Genomic DNA, 25,897 nt, shown 5'->3' with positions numbered 1-25,897 from the left:
GAAAACAGTGGAGTAGAAAGTCCTCTTCACTTCAGACTTGAGACTCAGTGACTACTGTATTTAGGAAGAATAGAGTAGCAACTAACTGCCACCATGGACATTTCTGCTACCCAGATTACTTTGATGATTGTGGCTTTGTGTAAGAATCTTTGCAGAGAACAGATTATCAGCATGATTACTCTGTCTGTCTTTAAGCTTCTGCATAGGTTTGCAGCAAGGTCTTCTTTTTTCAATATGAAAGGAAAGTATGTTGTTTCTGAGAGAAGATAGATGACAAGTTTCTCTGAACTTTCGCTGGGTAGGGGTGAATCTTGATGTACTTTAATATTTTCTAATAATTTAGCGAAACATTACTTTTTAAAAAATTAGTTTTTAATGCTTTATCCAAACTGTAACTATGTCTTCGTAATTCAAAAGCAGTACTGTTCTCCTTCTAACTGAAGATTTTGACAAAAACTAAACAGCTTTATCAACTAATTTAAAAAATCTGTCAGAATAATGATGCTGGCTGGGCACAGTGGCTCATGCCTATAACCCCAGCACTATAGGAGGCCAAGGTGGGTGGATCACTTGAGCCCAGTAGTTTGAGAGCAGCCTGGGCAACACAGTGGGACCCCTTCTCTACAAAAATTACAAAAATAGCTAGATGTGGTGGTGTGTGCCTGTAGTCCTAGCTACTCAGGAGGCTGAGGTGGGAGGATCACTTGAGCCTGGGAGGTCATGATCCATGATTGTGCCACTGCACTCCAGCCTAGGTGACAGAGTGAGAAACTTTCTCCAAAAAAGGAAAATAAAAAGGATTAAAATAATGATACTGGCTGGGCGTGGTGGCTCACGCCTGTAATCCCAGCACTTTAGGAGGCTGAAGCGAGCAGATCACGAGGTCAGGAGATTGAGACTATCCTGACTAACATGGTGAAACCCTGTTTCTACTAAAAATACAAAAAGTTAGCCAGGTGTGGTGGCACATGCCTGTAGTCCCAGCTACTCAAGAGGCTGTGGCAGGAGAATCGCTTGAACCCAGGATGCAGAGGCTGCAGTGAGCTGAGATCGCACCACTGCATTCCAGCCTGGCAACAAAGCAAGACTCCATTTAAAAAAAAAAAAAATGATGCTAATAAAACTATTGGATGGGGTTTTTTTTTTTCCCCAAAAGTGTGTTATATTCTAGACATTGGATGGATTGTAAAATTTAATATTATTTTACAGTTGTCTTTGGTGACTATTCTTTAAATGCATTTCATTAATGAGATATAGTCAAATTATTTTATCATAGTCACTTAAAATAATTCCTGATTTTGTTCTAAATGTATGAACACTTGCTTGATGAATACTTCATTTCAGTTATTTAAGTTCATTTTTATTGTGAGGGTACTGATGTCCTAAAAGCTGCCAGTTTTTTTTCTCCGGGCTGCTTTTATCTAATTGGTCTTTACTTTCTAGTAGCATTCTGGTTGCCAGAAGATAGAGAAAATTGGCTTCACCATCAGTTTATGAGATAGGTAGGAAAATATAGTTCATTCTCCAAAGGCATGCTAGAATTTTCTTTAACTGCCATATTATTATTTTGTAATAATTATAAATGGTTATAGATACAAGATTCATATATATGAAATACTGCTAGATATCCACTGTACCTAAGAATAGAAATTCTAATAATAATATGAGATGTACACATTGTTTTGTAAACTAGATACCCAAATCTAATTGTTATACTCTTTGGGCACAGTTACCAATTGATATCAAGGTTACGAGCCCAGGAATACAACAGGATATATGTATGCATAAAGTTCACAAATTTAGATAAATCTAATTCTACTTTATTAGATTCTAACTTTGTCTTGATATGTGGAGGCTTTTTTACCCCCTTTAAAATTTTTTACTATGGAAATTTAAAACAAAATAGAAAATAGCATAAAGAAAATAACGTAATATACCCGTATTCCTATTACCCAGCTTTATCAGTTGTTAGCCCATTATTTTGAAACAAATTCCAAAAATCATTTAATCATTTCAAGAGAAACTTTGTCTCTTTGCATAGATAACCATGATATACTAACCATTATCACATAAAACAAAGTCAAACAGTTTTCTCTGTTCTGGATTTTGCTGATTGCATTCCCATGAAGTTCTGTAGCATGTTTCTCTGACCCCTGTATTTCCTTTAGATCTAGAAAAGGGTCTCTCAACTTCTCACTGTTGGAATTTTGTACTGGATAATTTTTTTATTGTAGAGGGCTGTCCTGTGCATTGCAGAATGTGTGGAAACCAAGTCCTTCACCCCCAGTGGTTTGCTAAAAAATTACTGACAAGAAGCAGATTGATTAATAGGAAAAAAATGGCATACACATTCCTTTAATGTGTATACACAGGAGCCTTCAAAACAGTGATCCAAAGATAGAGGGAAATTGTCCATTGTATGCTTAGGTCCAACAAAGTATGGACAGCCATGTAGAAATATGATTGGACAAATAGAGTATGATCTAATGCTAATTGACTTAATGGGGAAACCCAGCAAAGCCTGTCCAGATTCTTCTTGGCTTCTCAGAGCATGCATTCCCTCCTTCTGGTTGTGGGCAGGGCCCTCTCTGGGATGGCGGTCTTATGGTCTACAGTCAAACAAGGTGGGTCTGTTCATTACTTTATGGCCAATTTTTACACAGGGTATTGTTAGGCTTTATGGTTGGCATTTGAGGAAACGGGTTCCAGTTTCTATGACCCACCTTGGGGGAGGGGATTCTAGTTTCTGTGGCCGACCTCGGAGGGGAGAATGGGACTGAGATAGGAGGGCAGAAGTCAGAGAAAAACTTAACTTCTGCAGCTGCTTCTGAAGCCTGCATTTTGGGGATTGTTTTCTGAGCTCCAGTAAATGTTTAGCAATGTCACAGCTCTCTAGCCACTAGTCAGCAGCACCCCCTCCACCAGTTATGGCAACCAGAAGTGTTCCCGACATTGCCAAATGTCTCCTGGGGGCAAAAATTGCCCCCTGTTGGGAACTCTGCTAATCTAGACACTGGTGAGATTTCAGGTTCAGTTTCTTGGCAAGAATTCTTCATATGTTGTTGTGGTATTTTCTGCCTTTTCTAAACATCACTTTTTATCTCTTTTGTCATATACAGTCTCTTAACAGACTATATACTTAAAATATTTGCTGAAGCTTTAGAAGCCTTAGTTTTAGCATTTATTTGAATATTTATATGATAATATCCAAAATATATTAGTTATTTTACTGTTTATTTTGAATTTTAGAAAAAACAATGTATCTTACAATTTGGTAAAAATACAATGCGCTAGGTGACTGTGTAACTTCAAAAAATTTTTTCATTTGTACCCCGCAGATTTGGATTTTGGTTTATAGTTTATAGTAACAAGTGCTTCTTGTTTTAGTATTAGTTTGATAAAGTACCAATTCTTTTTAAAAGGGATGATATTAGTATCATTAAATAGAATTTCAAATGATTATTAAGAGGGAGAATGCAGACAAAGTAAACCTTTGAGATTTTGTGCAGCGTCCTCTGAATTCTCCACATTCTGGCCATACTGATTATTGCCTTACTACTCTTTAATCTCTCTTGGCAATTGACCTTAGTCTCCAGCCCCTTAACATTAGTTAGCATTAGTTAGACACAACCAGCCCTGATTCTAGTGAACCAGCCTCTTCATAACAGAAGACAAAGTGTAATTAAATCCTAAATAAATGATACTCTGTTTATTGAGTACTTTTTCTATTAAGTTTACTTAGAAATTCAAATGCATTCAGTAGATACTGTTTTGTGTTTGATTCTTTAAGCACCCAACTGTTACTAAAGATCATAGTTTCTATCCCATTAATTTGCTTGATTGAAGTTGTTAAGAAGCATAATATGCATTGGTAGGATATAGACTAAAAATACTGCTTGTCTCTAACTGTGCTTCACCAGTGAAAGTTGCTGGTAATTAAAATTGATTAACTTATATCTGGTTTTTCATTTCACATTAACCTGAGGAGCCAGAGTATCTGTCATCTTACATTAGGCTCATCTATTCTCTGGGGGGCCTGTTGTTTATGGTAAAGTAAATTTTGTTTGATTACTTGTTTTCATGATGCTTGATTTGCATGAATTTCATTTTGAAGACCTGTACTTTGTGATTACCAGTGGCTTTTAAAATAAAAATAGTTTCACATTCTCAGGAGGGGTTGGAATTTGATCTCTAATGAATCATATAGGGAGGGCTTGTATGATGGGATCCCAGTGATCTTTACTCAGATTATCTCTGACATCTCAGAGAACATCCACTATCACATTAACAACACTTAGTTGATTGTTGCTTCTGTGAAAACAGTCTTTCTGCTACATTGGCCTACCTTTCCTTTATATGCCTTTAGCACTTTAGTATGTATAACACAATCTAACACTTAATACAGTTTATTATTTCCCTAAATTTTTGAAAAGTTTTGAGTACAAAATTTTATGTTATATATCTTGTAATGAACATGTAGAAAAGACTCAGGATATGCTTGTGATTCATTGTCAGGAATTAAGAACTGTCCAGAATATATGAATTTTGTAAATTTGCTCATAAGAAGAGTTATTTCAAATCTGACTGTGCCAGAAACCACTGACTCATGACCAGATGTGGTGGCTTACACCTGCAATCCCAGCACTAGCTACTGAGGATGCTCAGGCAGGAGGGTCGCTTGAGCCCCGAGGTTCCAGGCTGCAGTGTTATGATCATACCACTGCACTCCAACATGGATGACAGAATGAGAATCTGTCTCTAAAAGAAAATAAAATTAAGGAAAAAAACCCTACAAACCATTGACTCATGGAAATAAAATCCTATTCTGCTATTCAAAGCTTCAGGCATGTACTTTAAAATTGATAGTTGTTTACTTTGGTGGAACTTAATACACCCCTATAGATTTGCCCCTTGCTGCTGTTTTTCTATTGGTTTAGCTTCTTTAAAACAGGACATAATTAAATGTATGTTAGCTTACATCTTACGTTTAAATTTTTGAATTATTTATGACTTAGCTGTATTTGGTTACTATTTTTTACTAGATTGGAAAAAATGACATTAATTTTACCAGACCTAATTTATTTCTCTTTTTCTTTGGAAACAGGAATATCTGGCATAAAAAGTAATATCCTACTAGAGATGAATGAGGAAACCATAGTTTTAAGATGATTTCTGCTGATACAGGATATACTTTCATTATGCTTTTACTTACCTTTCTCTTCAGTTAATGAACAAAGGCAATTCTGACATTTAAAAAAAAATAAAAATGTTGAATTAAGACAGCCTTGAGAGAGAGCAGAAAAATATCTTTTTTTAAAAGTTACTTCTTAGACACAGTGGCTCACACCTGTAATCCTAGCACTTCAGGAGGTTGAGGCAGGTGGATTGCTTGAGCCCAGGAGTTTGAGACCAGCCTGGGCAACACAGCGAGACACTTGTCTCTAAAATTTAAAAAAAAAAAAAAAAATTGTTACTTCTTGAAGTACCTTAGATAGAAATAATTCACATATTTGTTTGATTTGCCCTGCTCTCAAGCTACTGCATTTAGTTGTTAAATTTTAGTTCCAGGTTTCAGCTAGTGGATATATTAGATAGCACATTAGAGAGGGTGAAACCCATCAAATGGTGTGACTGTCCACCATGTCCTCTACATTTATGATGAAAACTGAAGTTAAAAATGTAAGCTGGACCCAGTGGCTTATGCCTGTGATTCCAGCACTTTGGGAGAACAAGGCAGGAGGATTGCTTGAGGCCAGGAATTCAAGACCAGCCTGGCCAACATAGGGAGACCCCCTTTCTACAAAAAAGTGAAAATATTAGCCAGGCTGGTGGTGTGCACCTGTAGTGCCAGCTACTTGGGAGGCTGAGGTGGTAGGATCACTGGAGCTCGGGAGGTCAAGGCTGCAGTGACCCGGCCTGGGCAACAGAGCAAGACCCTGTCTCAAAAAAATTTTTTTTAATGTATCAAAAGAGGTTATGGATTTAGAAATTCAGCCTGGTGGGGTGGAAATGTTACATAAGAGGCTGTTTTCGTTTGGGTTTTTGTTTCCATTAATAGTCACACTCAGCCGGGCACGGTGGCTCACACCTGTAATCCTGCACTTTGGGAGGCCGAGACTGGTGGATCACCTTAGGTCAGGAGTTCGAGACCAGCCTGGCCAATGTGGTGACACTTGCTTCTCTATTAAAAATAGAAAAATTAGGCCAGGCGCAGTGGCTCATGCCTGTAATCCCAGCACTTAGGGAGGCCGAGGCGGGTGGATCACGAGGTCAAGAGATCGAGACCATCCTGGTCAACACGGTGAAACCCCGTCTCTACTAAAACTACAAAAAATTAGCTGGGCATGGTGGCGCGTGCCTGTAATCCTAGCTACTCAGGAGGCTGAGGCAGGAGAATTGCTTGAACCCAGGAGGTGGAGGTTGCGGTGAGCCGAGATCGCGCCATTGCACTCCAGCCTGGGTAACAAGAGCGAAACTCCATCTCAATCCAAAGTAGCTAGGAAAAAAATAAAAAAAAAAGAGAAAAATTAACCAAGCGTGGTGACAGGCGCCTGTAATCCCAGCTACTTGGGAAGCTGAGGCAGGAGAATCACTTGAACTCGGGAGGCAGAGGTTGCAGTGAGCTGAGATTGCACCATTGCACTCAAGCCTGGGTGACAAGAGCAAAACTCTGTCTCAAAAAAAAAAAGTCACACTCAATTATATCAAATAATGGAGGATAATAGTAAAAGGGTACCTGTGACCTGGAACCAAGCCTTGTTTAGTTACTCAGCCTCTCTTTGACCTTCTGTTTTCTTGCCTCTGTCTATCTCTCCATCTCATCTTTTCCTTTTTTTTTTTTTCTCCTTTCTGCATGGGCATTTTTAGCTTCTCCTTGGACACTCACTCCACTGCCCTCTTCCTCCCTTCAAGCTTTTTTGCTTACTCCATCAAGCTGCCATATGTATAATTCTCCTGTCTTTTCAAACCCTCTTTCCCATCACAACCTTTTAGTTTAACCTCTCACTAATAACTAACAAACTCTGTTTCAGTATTTTCTAAATGTTTTCAGATGTCAAAGCTCAACTCATCGTTTTATAAATGGGCCATACCTACCTTGATTAGGAAGTTGTTATAGTATAAAATACACAGTGTAATTGCCAGTCACTGTGTATATGGATCACTGGTAAAGTTTTCTTAAGGTACAAAATATCTGACATGGCCTTGCTCTTTGATCTTTAAGCAGAAACAGTGGGGGGGAAAAAAAAACCCTGCAAACTGTGTTTCTGAATGCTAGACTGTGGGAGCTTCAGTTTAGATACATATTAAAGAAAACCAAGTGATAGGTGAGGCTGGTAGCAGCATGAGGCTCAAGTTACTTGCTTCGTCATCATCATCTTTGCTCTCATGACAGCCAAAAACTGTTATCCAATGACTATTCTGTGTAAGACATAATCATTTCACGTTTAATTCTTACATTTCCTCCTGTGAAGCATGATTTTAGTATTTGATTTCGATAAACATCTGTGCAGGTTAGAGCTTGCAGATCCACACTACTGCAGCACAAACCTCTACAGCACAGGGCCTTGGATAGAGTGGAGTTAGACATTCACTATAAGTTTAACTGAATTGTGTTATTCTGTATACCGATACTTTTTTTTTTTTTTTTTTTTTGAGGCAGAGTCTCGCTCTGTCACCAGGCTGGAATGTAGTGACGCAATCTTGGCTCACTGCAGCCTTTACCTCCCAGTTACAAGGGATTCTCCTACCTCAGCCTTCCAAGTAACTGGGACTTCAGGCATGTGCCACCATGCCCAGCTAATTTTCATATTTTTAGTAGAGACAGGGTTTCACCATGTTGGCCAGGATGGTCTCGATCTCTTGACCTCGTGATCTGCCTGCCTTGGCCTCCCAAGGTGCTAGGATTACAGGCGTGAGCCACCGTGCCCAGCCTGTATACTGATACTTAAAGAAAAAAAATGGCACCTCTCATTTAATGGTTTCTTAGAAGTTTTCACAAGATACTTATTTTCCCTTTATTTTGATACCTATTTGTTAGGCTAGAATTCAAAGCTCAACTGAAAACTGCTCAGGTGATTGAAATAAGTTGTTATTGATAGTGACCTCTGATTGGTGGGGATTCCCAGTTCTATGTGTGTTGAGAGAGAGCCTGTTTATGTATATAAGTTGTTACAATCAAGGTAGGATGGTTTTTTTTTGCCAGAACTGGTGACTCGTGCCTATAATCCCAGCACTTTGGTAGGCCTAGGCAAGTGGATCACTTGAGCCCAGGAGTTCAGGACCAGCTTGGCCAACATGGTGAAACATTCTCTTCAAAAAATACAAAAATTGGTCTTGCGCAGTGGCTCATGCCTGCAATCCCAGCACTTTGGGAGGCCAAGGCGGCAGATCACCTGAGGTCAGGAGTTCGAAACCAGCCTGCCCAACATGGCAAGACCCCATCTTTACTAAAAATACAAAAAATTAGCCGGGAATGATAGTGGGCACCTGTAATCCCAGCTACTTGGGAGTCTGAGGCAGGAGAATCGCTTGAACCCAGGAGGCGGAGGTTGCACTGGGCCAAGATTGAGCTATTGCACTCCAGCCTGGGTGACAAGAGCAAAACTCCACCTCAGAAAAAAAAAAAAAAATTAAGCTGGGCATGGTGGCGCACACCTGCAGTTCTGACTACTTGGGAGGCTGAGGTGAGAGGATCTTTTGAGCCCAGGAGGTTATGGCTGTAGTGAGTTGTGATCATGCCACTGCACTCTAGCCTGTGTAACAGAGTAAGACTGTCTCAATTTTTTTTTTTTTTTAAAGGGGCCTGGCATGGTGGCTCACGCCAGTAATTGCGGCACTTTGCAGGGCTGAGGTGGAGAGATCACCTGAGCCTTAGAAATTCAAGACCAGCTTGGGCAAAATCCTAAAACCCCGTGTCTACAAAAAAATACAAAAAATTAGCTGTGTATTGTGGTGTGCCCCTGTAGTCTCAGCTACCCAGGAGGCTGACATAGGAGGATGGCTGGATCCTGGGAGGTGGAGGCTACAGTGAGTTGAGATTATACTACTGCATTCCAGCCTGGGTGACAGAGTAAGACCCTGTCTCAAAAAAAAAAAAAAGATGGAAAAAAGATGTAGCTGAGTCCAGGAGTTCGAGACCAGCTTGGCCAACATGGTGAAACCCCATCTCTACTAAAAATACAAAAATTAAACAGGCATGGTGGTGGGCGCCTGTAATCTCAGCTACTCAGAAGGCTGAGGCAGGAGAATAGCTGCACCAGGAGGTGGATGTTGCAGAGAGCTGAGACCGCACCATTGCACTCCAGCCTGGGCAACAGACTGAGACTCCATCTCAAAAAAAAGAAAAAAGGTATAGAGATTTTTCTTCTTGAGACAACAATGCTAAATTAATATGGAATCTTTTCAAGTTTAGTCAACAAAGATAAATTTTATATTTGCTATGATTGGTTGGTAAAATGAGTATCTTTCACAGTGACAAGTTACGTAATAGTACTTTAAATCGTGTTTTATGGACATTTTTTATCATATCCTTACAACAATACTGTGAAGTAGGTAGGGCAGCTGTTAGAAGTCCTTTTTATAACAAATAAAAAGGCTGAGAAAAAAATTACTTGCTTTTTAGCTCACATGGGTAATGTGTAGCATATGCAAGGAGAAAACAAACTTGCACTCCAGTTTGATGTTCTTTTTGAAGACTGTATAGTCTTTAAATTATTGTGTATTACAGCTGCAGGGTATAGTTTTAGGTATAACAGCTAATTTCTTGACTGGTATGCCTTTGATAGTTAGAAAGAAGTGCAGCTGATAGTGGCTTCTCTGGAGCTGATGTAAGAGGTTTTGTTTTGTTTTGTTTGTTGTTGTTTCCTGACATGTGATTTAAACTTTGACATCAGTTCTAATGTTCCTGTTGCTTTGTAGCCTCTCATTGGTGGCTGTATACATAGACTTCACTGTATACATCACTTCCACTTTGGTTTTATTCTGAATTTGAGATTTATTATCAAAGATAAAGTAAGATTTACTTACTTTCCGTTTGGCCACTGGGATTAATAAACTTAACCTGCTTGTTGATTATTGCTTAAACTCTTGTGGTAGGACTCTTTAAAATAATAATTTTGTTGTTTTTATAAGCCATTTGTAGAAGAGTGGTATATAGTGGTTCATTGGGGTGACTGGGGACAGAAATTTTTTGGTTGTACTTTGCATTCAAGTATATTTACTTATGCCTATAAATCAGGCATTATTGCCTCTCCCTTTTGTTTTGAGACAGAATCTCGCCCTGTCACCAGGCTGGAATGCAGTGGCGCGATCTTGGTTTACTGCGTCTTGACCTCCGCCTCCTGGGATCAAGCGATTCTCATGCCTCAGCCTCCCGAATAGCTGGGATTACAGGCACATGCCACCACACCCAGCTAATTTTTGTACTTTTAGTAGAGGCCGGGTTTTCCCATGTTGGCCAGGCTAGACTTGGACTTCTGACCTCGTGATCCACCCACCTCTGTCTCCCAAAGTGCTGGAATTAGAGGTGTGAGCCGCCGTACCCGGCCTTCCTCTCCTTCTTTTTCAGATGTCAGTCCATTAACAGTATGTGCTCTTGACTATTTGCATTTCAAAAACCACTTGGAAACTTGGAAATAATTCTTTATTTTTGCTAGTCATGCCTCCATAATGTTCCAAGAGAGTTGGGCTGCTTTGGAGAGGCTTATCTGGCTTTGCCTGCCCCCTGGCTCATTTAACTGTAATAGAATAGCTCACAAAATGCTCTCTGCATAAGATTTTATTTGAAGGAAGGTATCTATATTTAACTTTGGAAACAAATAGCTTAGCTAGAATTGTAAATGAGATTTTAATATTGCCAAAGAAATGGGATACACTCTGCCCAGCTCCTTCCCATTCTATCACACAGTGCATAGGAGCAGTTTGGTAATTAGTAAACTTTGTGGCCATAACCTTTGGAATGGTGCATATGGGATATAACTTTTATTTCCATTAATATATATTTATGATTATGAAAGTCTTATATATGGTAGTTGTGAGAGATATCATTTTATTCTTACTCATATTTGGATTGGAACATTATGGATTTCCTTGGGCAGTTAGGGAGATAACTTTTAATGGTTTACATTTTGCTCCTTGGAATTATGATGTTACCCAGAAGGCTCAAAGCCCATCGGGGGGAAGAAGGAGCCGGCTCGAATATCCATGGCTCTAGGCCTAATCGCTACTTTCATTGGAGGAGCTCCAGTTTTATCTGTTAAATTAGTGGGGTTCTATAAAAAAATTAGTTTGAAAGAGGATTCTGGGGCTAAAATAAAGTTTGAAACCACTAGATTAGTAGATAGATCGAGGAGTTAGAAGACTTATGTTTCAGTTTTGGCTGTCCTATTAAATAGTTTTGTATTGTTAGATAAGCCACTTAACATATTTGTCTCAGTTTTTCACATATAAAATAGAACTAATTCTGTGTACCTCATAGAGTTGTCTTTGGATAGTGGTTTTAAAAACTGGTGAATCAGGCTGGGCATGGTGCCTCATACCTGTAATCCCAGCATTTTGAGAGGCTTGAGGCGGGCCGATCACCTGAAGTCAGGAGTTCGAGACCAGCCTGGCCAACATGGTGAAATCCTTCTCTACTAAAAATACAAAACTAGTCAGGCATGGTGGCGTGCACCTGTAGTCCCAGCTACTCAGGAGGCTGAGGCAGGAGACTTGTTTGAACCTGGGAGGCAGAGGTTGTATTGAGCCGAGATGGCACCATTACACCCCAGCTTGGGTGACAGAATGGGACTCTCAAAAACCACCACCATCAACAACAAATAAACCGATGAATCAAATGTATTAAGTAATAAAGGTGTTTTTAATAATGGCAGCAATACCCCAATAACTGAGAAATCGAAGATGACTTTGAAATTTGTTATGGAATTTATCATAATGTGGCTTTCTTTTTTCCTATTTTCTGCTATCTAGGCATGATTGTTTTCTTTTTATATTTTTATATTTTTTGTTATTTTATTTTTTATCTTTTATTTATTTGAGACAGAATGTTGCTCTGTTGCCCAGGCCGGAGTGCAGTGGCACAATCTTGGCTCATTGCAACTTCAGCCTCCTGGGTTCAAGCAAATTCTTGTGCCTCAGCTTTCTGAGTAGCTGGGATTACAGGTGTGTATCAGCATGCCAGGCTAATTTTTCTATTGTTAGTAGAGACAGGGTTTCACTATTTTGCCCAGCCTGGTCTCGAATTCCTGACTTCAAGTGATTTGCCTGCCTTAGCTTCCTAAAGTGCTAGGATTACAGGCATGAGCCATCACTCCCAGCCTGTTTTCCTTTTTGTTGAGACAAAGTCTTGCTCTGTCACCTGGGCTGGGATGCAGTGGTGCGATCTCGGCTCACTGCAACCTCTGCCTCCTGGGTTCAAGCTGATTCTTCTGCTTTAGCCTCCTGAGATCTGGGACTACAGGTGTGCACCACTGTGCCTGGCTAATGTTTTGTATTTTTTTAAATTAAGAGATGGGGTTTCACCATATTGGCCAGGTTAGTCTCAAACTCCTGAACTTGTGATCCGCCCGCCTCAGCCTCCCAAAGTGCTGGGATTATAGGCATGAGCTACCATGCCCAGCCTCCTTATTTTTTTAATGTTAGATTTGTTGACCACGTTCCTTAAAATTTCATTTCTAATGAAAGACAGTTACTTTATGTATGCTCATATACACGACATATGTAGTTGTGTATATGTATTTTGAAAAACTTATATTGATTTTCTTTCACGGTTTCTAAGAACATAAGTAGATAAATGAAACTTAATTTGGAGAAAACTTTAACTTTCTCTGCCATTCCCAAGAGAAACCAAGTTCAGGATGCTTGCATTTATTTCCAGCCTTTGAAGGGCCAGAAAATTGTGCCTGAAAATTGGGTTAGCACATTTTCTGAATCTGACTGCTGTTAAGTTACTCTGTAGCTGGGTTGGATGCTATTTCCTTTCTTCTTTCCTTCTAGCAGAGAATATGCACTTCACATTTTTTAAGGAAACCATCTCTAGCTTGTATATTCATTTACATTCTACATCTTAGGAGGATTACAGGGATACACATAACGATAGATCTTATTCAGAAAACTCCTGGCAGCTGTCCCAGCCTTAATGAGTAACAAGCCTGTGCTGTTCCCTTTTACCTGATGGAGTATCACTAAGATCTTTCTTTGAGGAGTTGATTAGCAAATGACTGAAAGAGAGGAAGTGAGAATAGCACCTTGTGGTTAGGTGGTACTGGCTGATTTTCTAGCTCTTGCACAGCATATACCTCTTAAATATCAGTGGGGAGTAAGCTGCTCTTGCATCATACCACCAGGATTGGATAGCCCAAGTTGCAATTTCAAGCATTGCTGGCCAGTTTCTGGTAGGTAGTTATGGAAATATAGGAAAGCTCAGTTCTGTCTGACAAAGGAACATAGCTGCTTATGGAGTATTAAGTGTGAGATATGCCAGGTAGTATTTTCTATCTTTTGGAAGTTAACAAAATTAAATACCTGAAAAGAAGTGTTCTTTTTTCTTACTTAAAGCTCTTTCTACTAAACACAAATATCCTCAGAACCAAGAATTCCATAGGAACTATGAAACCTAACTGGTCAGGTATTTTCTGGCATAGTAACATGTAGTTTTATTGCCCAAAGGCCCTCCTGGGAAAAATTTATATAGCTAGCAATCCCTTTAATAATCATAATGATAGCCATTTGTTAAGAATACCTCTTGACTGGGCATGGTGGCACATACCTATAACCCCAGCATTTTGGGAGGCCAAGACTGGGGGATTGCTAGAGGCCAGGAGTTCGAGATTAGCCTGATCAACATAGGGAGACCCTGTCTCTACAAAAATTACAAAAATTAGCTGAGCGTGGTGGCATGCACCTGTAGTCCCAGCTACTTGGGAGGCTAAGGTGGGAGGATCAATTGAGCCTAGGAAGTCGAAGTAGTTAGCCGTGATTGCATCCCTGGCACTCCAGCCTAGGTGACAGGGTGAGACTCCATCTCAAAAAGTAAAAAAATAAAAAGACTACCTCTTACATGCCAGTTCTTAAAAATATATAAAAATATAAAATTAGAAATAAATGAAGACCAAGGTCATACAAGTTAGTAGCAGGTCTAGAGGGTTGAATACAATTCTGCCTGGCATAAAACTCATTTTCTTTCCCTATGTTCTTGCTCAGTGAAAAATCATTTATAAAATATATCTTTTACTTTTCAGAGTATAATTTCCCTTTAAAAGAATTTATGTCAAGTGAAACCTACTTGTATTTTTCATGGTGAAATTAGACATAATATCCCTAAAAATGAAACCTAACAGACAAAATAGGAAGAAAATTAAGGTTGAAGTTCTTGGAATTATATATCACCAAGATCAAGTTGCCTTGCTGAGGGTTTTTCTCTACTCCTGACAGTTTGCTTTTTGCTTGTGTCATAGTCTTTAGTACAGGAATTTTTCTTTGCCGCACCCCCCCCACCCCCACCGCACTCCTTTTTCTTGGAGACTCTCTTGCTCTGTCACCCAGGCTAGAATGCAGTGGCACGATTTCAGCTCACTGCAACTTCCGCCTTCTGGGTTCAAGTGATTCTTTTGCCTCAGCCTCTTGTGTAGCTGGGATTATAAGCATGCACCACCACACCTGGCTAATTTTTGTATTTTTAGCAGAGATGGGGTTTCCCCATGTTGACCAGACTGGTCTCAAACTCCTGGCCTCAAGTGATCCATCCACCTTGCCTCCCAAAGTGCTGGGGTTACAGACATGAGCCACTGCTCTCGGCTTTTTTCTTGCCCATTGGTCACTATTTTCCTCTTCACACTGCTGTACTCTACCCTCAAAAGATTGTAAGGATCTTACCGGTCCATGCCACCAGAAACTTTGCTCTTCCTCCAGATATTCATGAGAATACAGTATTACATTTAGTCAGTAGATACCATCATCTAACATATGATATGTTTCAGACTGAAACTTCTTTAATTCATGACTTTCGTTTATTTTAAATTAATCCATTTCTACTCTCTAGATAAAAAATTATGAATCTCTTGATTTGTGAATAATGAAAACTTGTGTTTTTGTTCAATAAATTACATTTGTAAAGTTGATAGGTTTTATTTTGCCACTTTTATTAATAGAGAAGTAATTATTGAGCTGTTTTTATTCATTTTGTTTGTTTTTTGAGATAGGGTCTCGTTCTGTCACCCAGGCTAGAGTGCAGTGGTGCCATCACAGCTGACTGCAGACTTCACCTTCCAGGCTCAAGCAGTCTTCCTACCTCAGCCTCCTGATTAGCTGGGCACACTTGGCCAATTGTTTCTGTATTTTGTGTAGAGACGCGGTTTCTCCATGTTGCCCAGGCTGGTCTTGAACTCCTGAACTCAAACCACCTGCCTGCCTTGTCCTCCCAAAGTGCTGGGACTACAAGCATGAGCCACCACACACCTGGCCTCTTTTATGCATTTTGTATGCTGCCATTAGGGAATGATGCTGATTCTTTCCAGAATATTAGTTCCCTAAACTAAGAACTCCCCTCTAAAATCTTGCTAACTACCTTGACTAAGTAAAGATTGAAAGAATATTAATGATGAATATGAAGAAATTTAGCTGTTCTGAGGGAGGATTCTGTATAAATTTACAAGATCAGTGGTAATTTGCTTTTTGATAACCATGAGAACATTAAGCCATTTGTTTTTTAATTTATTGTGCTGGTGTTTTTGGTATGTATATTTCATTCTTTCTGATTAGGCTCTGTATCTGTTTTTTCCTGATGCTCATGTCAGTTTATAATAGTCCTGCATCCCTCACTGTGGCATTGAGGAATATCTCTCATATTGTTTTTGGTATATTTTTGTTTTTCAGTGAGGTCAGGGAAAGGGGCAGTCCAAACATTTTCCACACAAAAATCATGATCCTCATGTAGTAAAGTTTTATACTTTGCTGTTTTTATGGCCTTCTTGCTGCTAATCTCCACGTGGTGTTTTTGCCTTTTGGCTTCCCTCTTGTTTATGTTACATGTGTCAGTAATTGAATAACAAAAACCTTGCAAACCTTGGCAGCCAATTTGTAATCCATTTGTTTGTTTTTCTTCATTATGATTAACCAAGACTAGATTTTACTTTGCAGATTTACTTAAATTTGTGGCTTACCAGCCCTTCATTCTGTTCAACTAGCCTTTGTAACATTAGGTTAGAAGAGAGATGTCATTTTGAAGGAGACGTCTTTATGTTACATCTGATAACCTAATCTGCCTCCTGGTCTATCTCCTGCATTTGCTGTTTGTGTGTTTATGTGTTCTGCCTTGATCCTTTTACTGATTTCTGTGTTGGCCTCTGTTTTTTAAGCTACCAATTTGAAATGGAAGTTAGGCACAGAATTTAGAATGTGAGAATAGTTAATATATTTTGTTTTTATAGTACCTTTCCTCCAAAAGAGCTTCTTGGTTTTGTAAGTATCTTATTTGTCTTCTTGGCATCTTTGCAGAATAGATTAAAGGATTGGGACTAGTGTTTCTTTTTTTTTTACATTTGTTTTCTGAAGGGGTGAACCAAACATTGTGGACTAGCAGCCAGTGTTAAAGAAAAATGAAAAGTTACGTTAATGGGAAACATTCCATTCATTTTCCCTTCACTTACCAAAGAAACAGGTGAGAGTAAGATTCTATCATTTGTATGTAGACTCTTCAAGGATCAAGCTCCTGACTAAAAGAAAAAAAAAAGAAAAAGGCCTATTTTCTTCCTGAATAAACTGTCAAAGAGCTTCTGTCATCATATTTTTGTTAATTTGATCTGTGTCACAGACATTGGGAAATTAAGATTGTAATTGCCTGATGGGTTCTTTACCCCTGCTGTACAGACAAAAATCAATTCACTGAGACCACGGCATTGCAGTAGAGAAAGAGTTTAACTGGCCAGGCGCGGTGGCTGACGCCTGTAATCCTAGCACTCTGGGAGGCCGAGGCGGGTGGATCACCTGAGGTTGGGAGTTCAAGACCAGCCTGACCAAAATGGTGAAACCCCATCTTTAAGAAAAAAAAAAAAAAAAAAAAAGAGAGAGAGAGAGAAAGGGTTTAATTGACATGAGGCTGTCCATGTGAGAGAACCAGAGTTATCACTCAAGTCAGTCTCTCCAAAGTTCTGCAGGTTATGGGTTTTTTTTGGACAATTTGGTGGATGGGGTGCTAGGGAATGGGTGCCGCTGATTGGTTAGGGATGAAATCGTAGGGTTGTGGAAAAACAGTCCTTATGTGCTGAGTCTGCCTTTGGGTGGAGCCACAGGATCAGTTGAGCCATGAATCATAGGTCTGGGTGGGATAAATCTGAAAAACATCTTTTAAAAAATCAATCTTAGATTCTATAGTAGTGATGGTATCTATAGGAGCACTTGGGGAGGTTGCAAATCTTGTGACCTCTGGTCACATGGCTCCTGAGCAGTAAAGATTTATGGAAACTATACCTACATCTTATCCAAGTTCAGATTCCTCCCATAATCCTATTCTTGTGGCCTTTGATTAGTCTTACAAAGGCAGTTTTTGGTCCCTGAGCAAGGCAGGGACCTGAGATGGGGTTTCACCATGTTGCTCAGGCTGGTCTCAAACTCCTGACCTTAAGTGATCTGCCTGCCTCAGCCTCCCAAAGTGCTGGGATTGCAGGTGTGAACCACCAAGCCTGGCCTCCTGTTGCTATTATCATCCTTACTTTCAAGTTAAATTGGTTTTTTGTTTGTTTTTTGGTTCTTTTTTTTTTTTTTTTTGAGATGGAGTCTCGCTCTGTTGCCTAGGCTTAAGTACAATGGCATGATCTCAGCTCACTGCAACCTCTGTCTCCCGGGTACAAGCAATTCTGCCTCAGCCTCCCAAGTAGCTGGGATTACAGGTGCCTGCCACCATGCCTGGCTAATTTTTGTATTTTCAGTAGAGATGGGTTTCACTATGTGAGCCAGGCTGGTCATGAACTCCTAACCTCAGGTGATCTGCCTGCCTTGGCCTCCCAAAGTGCTGGGATTACAGGCATGAGCCACTGCACCCGGCCTCAAGTTAAATTATAAATTTCTTCCAATGTTAACTTGGCCTGTGTCCAGGAATGACCAAGGACAGCTTGGAGGTCAGAAGCAAGATGGAGTCAACTATGTCAGATTTCCCTTACTGTCATAATTTTGCAAAGGCAGTTTCAAGATAACTAGTATTGTTTTTATAGATAAAGAAATCAAGTCCTGGATAAGTCATATAACTGTTCTAACTATCCTTCAGCAAGTGCTAAAAGTACTTCCATCCTATAAAGGTAAAGAAAAGTAAAGAACTTAGTCTGGCTGTGAATAAGACAGGTGCTTGTATGTGCTATTCTGACCAATAAAATTTATTATAGTGTGAACAAAAGTGCTAGGTAACCAAAAGTCAAGGTAAATGTGATTAGACAAACAGAAGAGTTCATGAAATTGTGACTTGAGATGGGTAGAATTTATCCAGAGCCCTATGACTTGTAAGAGAATTGGGATTTGTGTACATCGTAGTGTGGGAACATATACTGCTACTTTCTGCTGAAAATTAAAATTAGTAGTGTAGAATGTACCATGAAGCATTCCTTGAAGTTAAACAAAGTGAAGAGCTTATGAATCCTATGCCTACTGTATTATTTTCTTGATCCTCTGAACACAGTTTATTTTCCTTGCAGTGAATTTTGACAACATGATTCAAAGAATTTAGCAGATGGCAGTTTTGAGGAAAGAACAGATGCATTTCTTTTTTCTCTCTCCAATTTATGACTTATAAAGCAGTCACATGATTAAGTTGTTTAACTCTGCAATAGCTACAGCATTGGAGTAGGTGAACTAATACATGATTTACAAAGATAAGACTAGGCAAGTGAAGCTCTTCTGAAGCAAATAAAATGTTTGGTTTCTCTCTGGTATCTTTGGATGCAAAGTAGTAGAGGTTATTCTTGCCACCACCCCAAATGGCAGAAACAAGCCTGAGTTCCTTGCTTGAGAATGAAGACATTAAGAAACATTTATTCAGTTTTGCTGGAGACCAAAAAGTATTCAGTAGTGTTACAGAGTTCCTGCTCCCTTACAATCTGGTTGGGAATACAGAAATGAAGAACATAGCTTACGTCTGCCTATTGCTAGTACTTTAAAATTTATGAGCACTTTTCTCATATGCAGTCATGTGTCCCATAACTATCTTTCAGTCAATGACAGACTGCCTATATGATGCTGGTTCCATAAGACTGTTATAGAGCTGAAAACTTCTTATTGCCTTATGACATTGTAGCTGTTGTAATGTCATAGTATAATTGCTTTATTTGGTGTAGTCTAAGTGTAGAATGTTTATAAAGTATACAGTAGTGCACAGTAATATCCTAGGCCATCACATTTCCTGACCACTCACAGACTCACCCAAGCATCTTCTAGTTTTGCAAGCTCCATTCATGGTAAATGCCCTTTCTTTCCTTTCCTTTCCCCTTTCCCCCCTTTTTCCCCTTTCCCCTTTCCTTTCTCTTCTTTCTTTTTTTGAAACCCAGGCTCACTTTGTCACCCAGGCTGAAGTGCAATGGCAAGGTCTTGGCTCACTACAGCCTCCACCTCCTGGGTTCATATGATTCTCCTGCCTCAGCCTCCCAAGTAGTCGGGACTACAGGCATGTGCCACCGCACCTGACTAATTTTTGTATTTTTAGTAGAGATGGGATTTCACTATGTTGGCCAGGCTGGTCTTGAACTCTTGACCTCGTGATTCCCTCACCTTGACCTCCCAAAATGCTGGGATTACAGGCATCAGACACTGCACCTGGCCTACAGTTTATTTATCTTATTACCTGCTCACCTTAGATAGGCTCAGTATATCTCATGATAGGCTTCCAGACCGACAAGAAATTAACTTATACTCTGGAGGGGTTTTTATTATTATTATTATTATTATTATTATTATTATTTTAAAACTCCATGTAACTTCTAAGCCATCTGAGATCTCTGAGGGTTCAGTAAACCATACATACTTCTCTAATCTCAACCCATAATTTGTAGAAGGCATCATTTTTAAAGAAAAATTACAGAGTCATTTTATGAAGTTGTAAGAAATGTTATTGCTGTGCTAAAAACTAATTTTTTTTCATGTATGCATCTAGTGACTGATGACAGACTTTGTTTTCATCTTTGGTCTTTGTCTTCTGATACTTTCCTCTTTCAAGTGTCTTGATAACTTCTTTTTGTTTTTTTGAGACAGAGTCTTGCTCTGTCATGAGGCTGGAGTGCAGTGGCGCAATCTCAGCTCACTGCAACCTCCGCCTCCCAGGTTCAAGCAATTCTCCTGCCTCAGCCTCCCAAATAGCTGGTACTACAGGTGTGCACTACCACACCCAGCTAATTTTTTGTATTTCTAGTAGAGACAGGGTTTCACCACATTGGCCAGGATGGTCTCGATCTCTTGACCTCGTGATCTACTTGCCTCAGCCTCCCAAAGTGCTGGTATTACAGGCGTGAGCCTCCACACCCTACTGATACTTTTTTTAATTTGACAAATTTCTGAGGTAGATTACATAATGTATCCCATTGGCTAGTTAGCCCTGTTGCACTGTTGAGTGAGTGATTTCTGGATTTTCTTAGGTCGGAATCTTTGAGGAATGAATTTTTAAGCCTCCTATAGTTATATAATAATTGGTTCCATTGAGACCTCCTGGAATTGATTGAAATCAACACTGTAAATAGTCCAAAGGTTTGAAAAGCTGTATGTTCAGTAAAGCATGTTAATGGTTTAGTAACCTCACATATTCTGTTCAGTTGTCAATATCATTAGGCTTTATAGCAACTATTAGCATTCTGTGACTATGCCAAGGATGTAGCTCGTTCACTAAGCCGAACTCTTTATACAAACAGCTCTTCAGGCCTTCCACATTATACTGGAGGAATAGTAATAAAAACTTCCTCATCTCCTTTCTCAGAGAATTTATCATCCACTCTTTCAGTCTTCAATGAGATGACTCTACAGTTCACTGACAAGGAGTCTCTTAACCATCCTGTTTCTCCTTATCTATTATATCAGTTGGGATTAAGTTCAGCTGCAAATAATAGAAAGCCAAATTAACAAAGGCTTTAAAAAGATAAAAGTTGGCTCAGTATGGTGTCTCATGCCTATAGTCCCAGCACTTTGGGAAGCCAACACAGGTGGATCGCTTGAGCCCAGGAGTTTGAGACCAGCCTTGGCGACATGGTGAAACACATCTATACCAAAAATACAAAAATTAGCCAGTCATAACCCGGTCTTAAAATTAATTAATTAATTAAAATTAAAATTAAAAGATAGTTTATTTCCTTTTATGTAAAAGTCCAGATGTAGGCTCTGTTCCATGTATCTTCAGAGTCTCAGATTTTCCATCAGATTATTCCATTGTTCCTTGGGTATGATCTTTGTCCTTATAGCCCAAGACACCATTATATCCATATCAGAGGTAATAGGATGCAGGAAGGGTCAAAGAAGAAAGGATAAAGATACCTGTCTCCTGACCTGAGCTATGTGTTAGCATAGTCACATAATCTCTCTTCTCTTTTTGAATTTCCATATATCACTATAGAGTTTATTTTCTCACTAATCACTGCAGTTTCTTTATCGTTTTAGCCAAAAGGGCAGCTAACTAGTTGTCATGTTTATGGAAGATTCTTCCAGTCTTCAAAGCGTCCTAGGTATAATACCTAGGCTGACTTAAAAATATCATTCTTGGGCTGGGTATGGTGGCTCGTGCTTGTAATCTCATCACTTTAGGAGGTTAAGGCAGGTGGATCTTTTGAGCCCTAGACCAGCCTCAACAACATGGCAAAACTCCATCTCTACAAAAAATACAAAAATTAACTGGGTGTGGTGGTATGCACCCATAGTCCCAGCTACTCTGGAGGCTGAAGTGATCTTCCCACTTCAGCCTCCACTGAGCCCAGGTGGTTGAGGCTGCAGTGAGCTGTGATCATACCACTGCACTCCAGCCTGGGTGACAGAGAGACCTGTCTCAAAAACAAAATACAGTAAGTATCATTCTCAATACTTTTTATAATTCTGATGCCTATCTCACCGCCTGAATATATCAGTGTATTAAAATGTGTCACAAAATAATGAGAGGAAGATGAGTGTAGGAGCAGGATACTGTCCTTAGAAACAGAACTTGGAACTTTGAGAAGTTGGGAATCTCTGGAAAATAAACGAAGACCAAGACCAGCTAATAGGAAATCATTTGCTTGTTTGTTTTTGGAGGTACTTTTCTTGATTTATTTATTTGTGGGTTTTTTTAGTATCAAATTTTTATTAGCAGGATTTTATGCAATGAAAAAAATAGGGCAATACTTCCACCTTGCTTTCTTAGTGGATGGAAGAAACAATATTATTTCTCACTTTGACTGATATATATATGTTTTTCAGGCTAATAAGCTGAGGTCTAAAATTAGAGCTGTAAGAAAAAAGAATAGAGGGAGTCAGTTCTTCTGAGGTGTTTAGATGAGCTCAAATTTTGGGCTGACTGACTTTAGCAATGGGATTTTAGGGATGACTAAAATGATTGGATAGACTGTAATAATTCAGCAGGACATTTGGAAACACATTTGGCCAAATTCTAAGGATCAGTGGCCATAGGTATCACATTGATGTCACGCCAGTTACCCCAGAGAAGAAGGGTTTTATGGATGCGGTATTACAGTTGGCATAGGTACCTGGAGTATTTACATATGGCTGAATATTTCATTTTATTTTTGTCAATTTAAAATGAGGCCTGAAGCAACACCAAAAATAGACAAATGGGACTTATGCACAGTGAAAGAAATAATCTGCAAAGTAAAGAGACAACCTGTTGAATGGAAGAAAATATTTGCTAACTATTCATCCAACAGAGGACTAACATAAAAAATATACAAAGAACTTAAACAACCGAAGAACAAAACCCAGATAATCCTACTAAAAATGGGTAAAGGGCATGAATAGACATTTTCTCAAAAGAAAACGTACAAATGGCCAACAGGTATATGAAAAAAAATTGCTGAATGTTGCTAATTATCAAAGAAATGCAACTCTATACCACAATGAGATATCATCTTACCCCAGAGTGGCTGTTATTACGGAGACAAAATATAGCAGATGTTGGCAAGGGTGCAGAGAAAAGGGACTCTTGAGCACTGTTGGTAAGAATGTAAATTAGCACAGCCTCCATGGAAGGTAGTACCTTCCATGGAGTTATCTCAAAGAACTAAAACTAAACTACCATTTGACCCAGCAGTGCCACTACTGGGTATCTACCCCCCTAGAAAAGAAGTCAGCATATCAGAGCCAGGCGTGGTGGCTCACGCCTGTAATACCAGCACTTTGGGAGGCCAAGACTGGTGGATCACCTAAGTTTGAGAGTTGGAGACCAGCCTGGCCAACATGGTGAAACCCCATCTCTACTAAAAATACAAAATTAGCCGAGCATGGTGGCACATGCCTGTAATTCCTGCTACTTAGGAGGCTGAGGCAGGAGAATCACTTGAACCCTGGAGTCAGAGGTTGCAGTGACCTGAGATCACACCATTGCACTCCAGCCTGGGCAACAAGAGCAAAACTCTGTCTCAAAAAAAAAAGAAAAAAAGTCAGCATATCAAAAAGATACTTGTAGTCATATGTTTATCACAGCACTGTTCACAATAGCAAGGATATAGAGTCAATCTAAGTGTGCACCAAGAGATAAATGGGTAAAGAAAATGTAGTACATATATACAATTAGATATTATTTAGCCAGAAGGAAAAATGAAATCCTGTCAGGGACAGCTGACTAATGGTCATTTGCAGCAAGAAATGGAGGTGATTATGTTAAGTGAAACAAGCCAGGCATAGAAAGACAAATAGCACATGTTCTCTCTTATAAATAGGTGCTGAAAAAATGTGTTCACATATAGAGAAGTGGATAGATAACGGAGACTTGGAAGGGAAACAAAATGGTGGTGGGAGAGGGGAGGCTGATCAGAAATTGATTAATGGGTACAGTTTATCTTATTTGGGTGATGGATACCCTAAAAGCCATGACTTGACCACTGTGCAACCTATGTTGGTAACAAAATTGCACATGTACCCCATAAATTTGTACAAATAAAAAGGGGAAAAAATAGCTCATAGGAGCACGAACCCTATTGAGAACTGCACATGCAGGGGATCTAGGTTGCATGCTCCTTAGGAGAACCTAATGCCTGATGATCTGAGGTGGAGCTGAGACAGTGATGCTTGTCGGGGTCCAACCCACAGTCCATGACCCAGCGACAGATGAACAAATGCACTCAAACACCGATATTCAGTGAAAAAGCTACCTGAGGGGTCCATGGTCACTTGTAGACACTCGAGGAGAGTGCTGTCAAGAGTTAGCAGCTGCACCCTGGCTTGCTGGCCTTGCCGGCCTTTATTCAGCGTATGTTAAATGACAAAGGCTTTGAGTCAACACCATTAGAGGGTAACAAATAAAGGCCAGGTTCTGATGCCTAAAGCAACCACCATTTGTGGGTAATAAGCCTGGTTGCCCTCCCCCCAAGAGAGCCATCTGCTGGTGAATGATTAAAGGTTAGTTTTAGGACCACATGAGTAAACAAGTTATTTAGATAAACTCCCTTACATTTCTTTGTTATTTACCCTTGCTCCTAGCTCAAAGTAAAGAGGATTAGGCTGCCTTCAGCTGTAACTCTATCCTGAGGCCTTTGAAAAACCTTCTGGCCTTTCAAGAAGGCTTGTGACTATTTTTTATAACTTTCTTTATAATTTCTCTTACAACTCTTCCTACCACCCTGAGTGAACCCCCACAGATGCTAGCACTGGGGAGTGGCTGCAAATACAGGTTAACATTGGCAGAGAAGTTTGACTGCACAGAGACCATAATCAGCTGCTTTCAGACTCATATCAAAACCCTATCAGTGAGTGGCAGGTGACAATTAAACTGCATCTGGTGGCAGGCTTTATAGTAGCAAGTGAGCTGCATCTGGTGGCAGGCTTTAAGTCAGAATCTGACATTTATTTTAGTCTGTGCATGACCTGCCCACTATTTTATTTGCCACCTCCATCTGGTCCTCTTTTCCCACACTGCACACTTGTCTCACTGACAGTTTTGTCAGCCCACAAACTAACCCTAGCCAAAATGAGTAAAAAGCAAGAATTTCTTTGAAAAGTAGGAAAGACCCAGTGATAAGACAGCAGAAGTCTCTAAGACTGCCAACAAAAAGAAAGCTGCATTTAAAAGAAAATACCAAGAGTTCCACTTAAATTACACATTCACATCCTCCAAGCCCTCTTTGTGTGTATGGCAACCGGCTATCCAATGGAAACCATGAAACCTTCAAAATGGCTTTGCCAAGTGGAGACCAAGCACCCTGCATTAAAAGACAAGCCTTTGGAGTTTTTCAAAAGAAAAAAACGTGAACACAAAGAAGCAACCACTTCAAATGTGTCTTCATTGAGAGCATCATTCTTAGTAGCTAACTGCATTGCTAAAGCTGAGAAGCCCTTTATTATAGGTGAAGAGTGATCCTACCTGCTGCTAAGGACATTTGTTTTGAACTTTTAGGAGAGGCTACAGTTCGGAAGGTGGCACGTGTTCCTCTTTCAGCTAGCACTATAAGTCGTTGAATTGATGAAATAGAGGATATTGAGGCACAATTGTTAGGATTAATGAGTCACTGTGGCACTCATTCTAGGTTGACGAATCTACTAGTGTTGACAAGGCAACAATGCTTGTTTTTGTGTGATATACTTTTCAGGAGGATGTGCATGAGGATATGTTATGTACACTTTTGTTGCCAGCCAGTACCATAGCTGCAGAACTGTTAAAGTTTTTGAATGATTACCTATCAGGAAAACTGAATTGGTCATTTTGTGTCAGTATATGCACGCATGGAGTGGCCGCCATGAC

At 39.7% G+C, this 25,897-nt stretch overlaps 1 protein-coding gene across 5 annotated transcripts in view; it reads left to right on the top strand.

The window, feature by feature from the left end:
- COMMD1 (copper metabolism domain containing 1) overlaps positions 1 to 25,897 on the top strand; it is a 230,016-nt gene that overhangs the window by 116,476 nt on the left and 87,643 nt on the right. The gene's annotated exons all lie outside the window — the stretch shown is intronic.

The sequence above is a fragment of the Sapajus apella genome, unplaced genomic scaffold (assembly GCF_009761245.1).
Source record: "Sapajus apella isolate SASKATOON/1434 unplaced genomic scaffold, GSC_monkey_1.0 scaffold26, whole genome shotgun sequence".
Lineage (NCBI taxonomy): Eukaryota > Metazoa > Chordata > Mammalia > Primates > Cebidae > Sapajus > Sapajus apella.
This window is presented reverse-complemented; position numbering and strand designations above follow the sequence as displayed.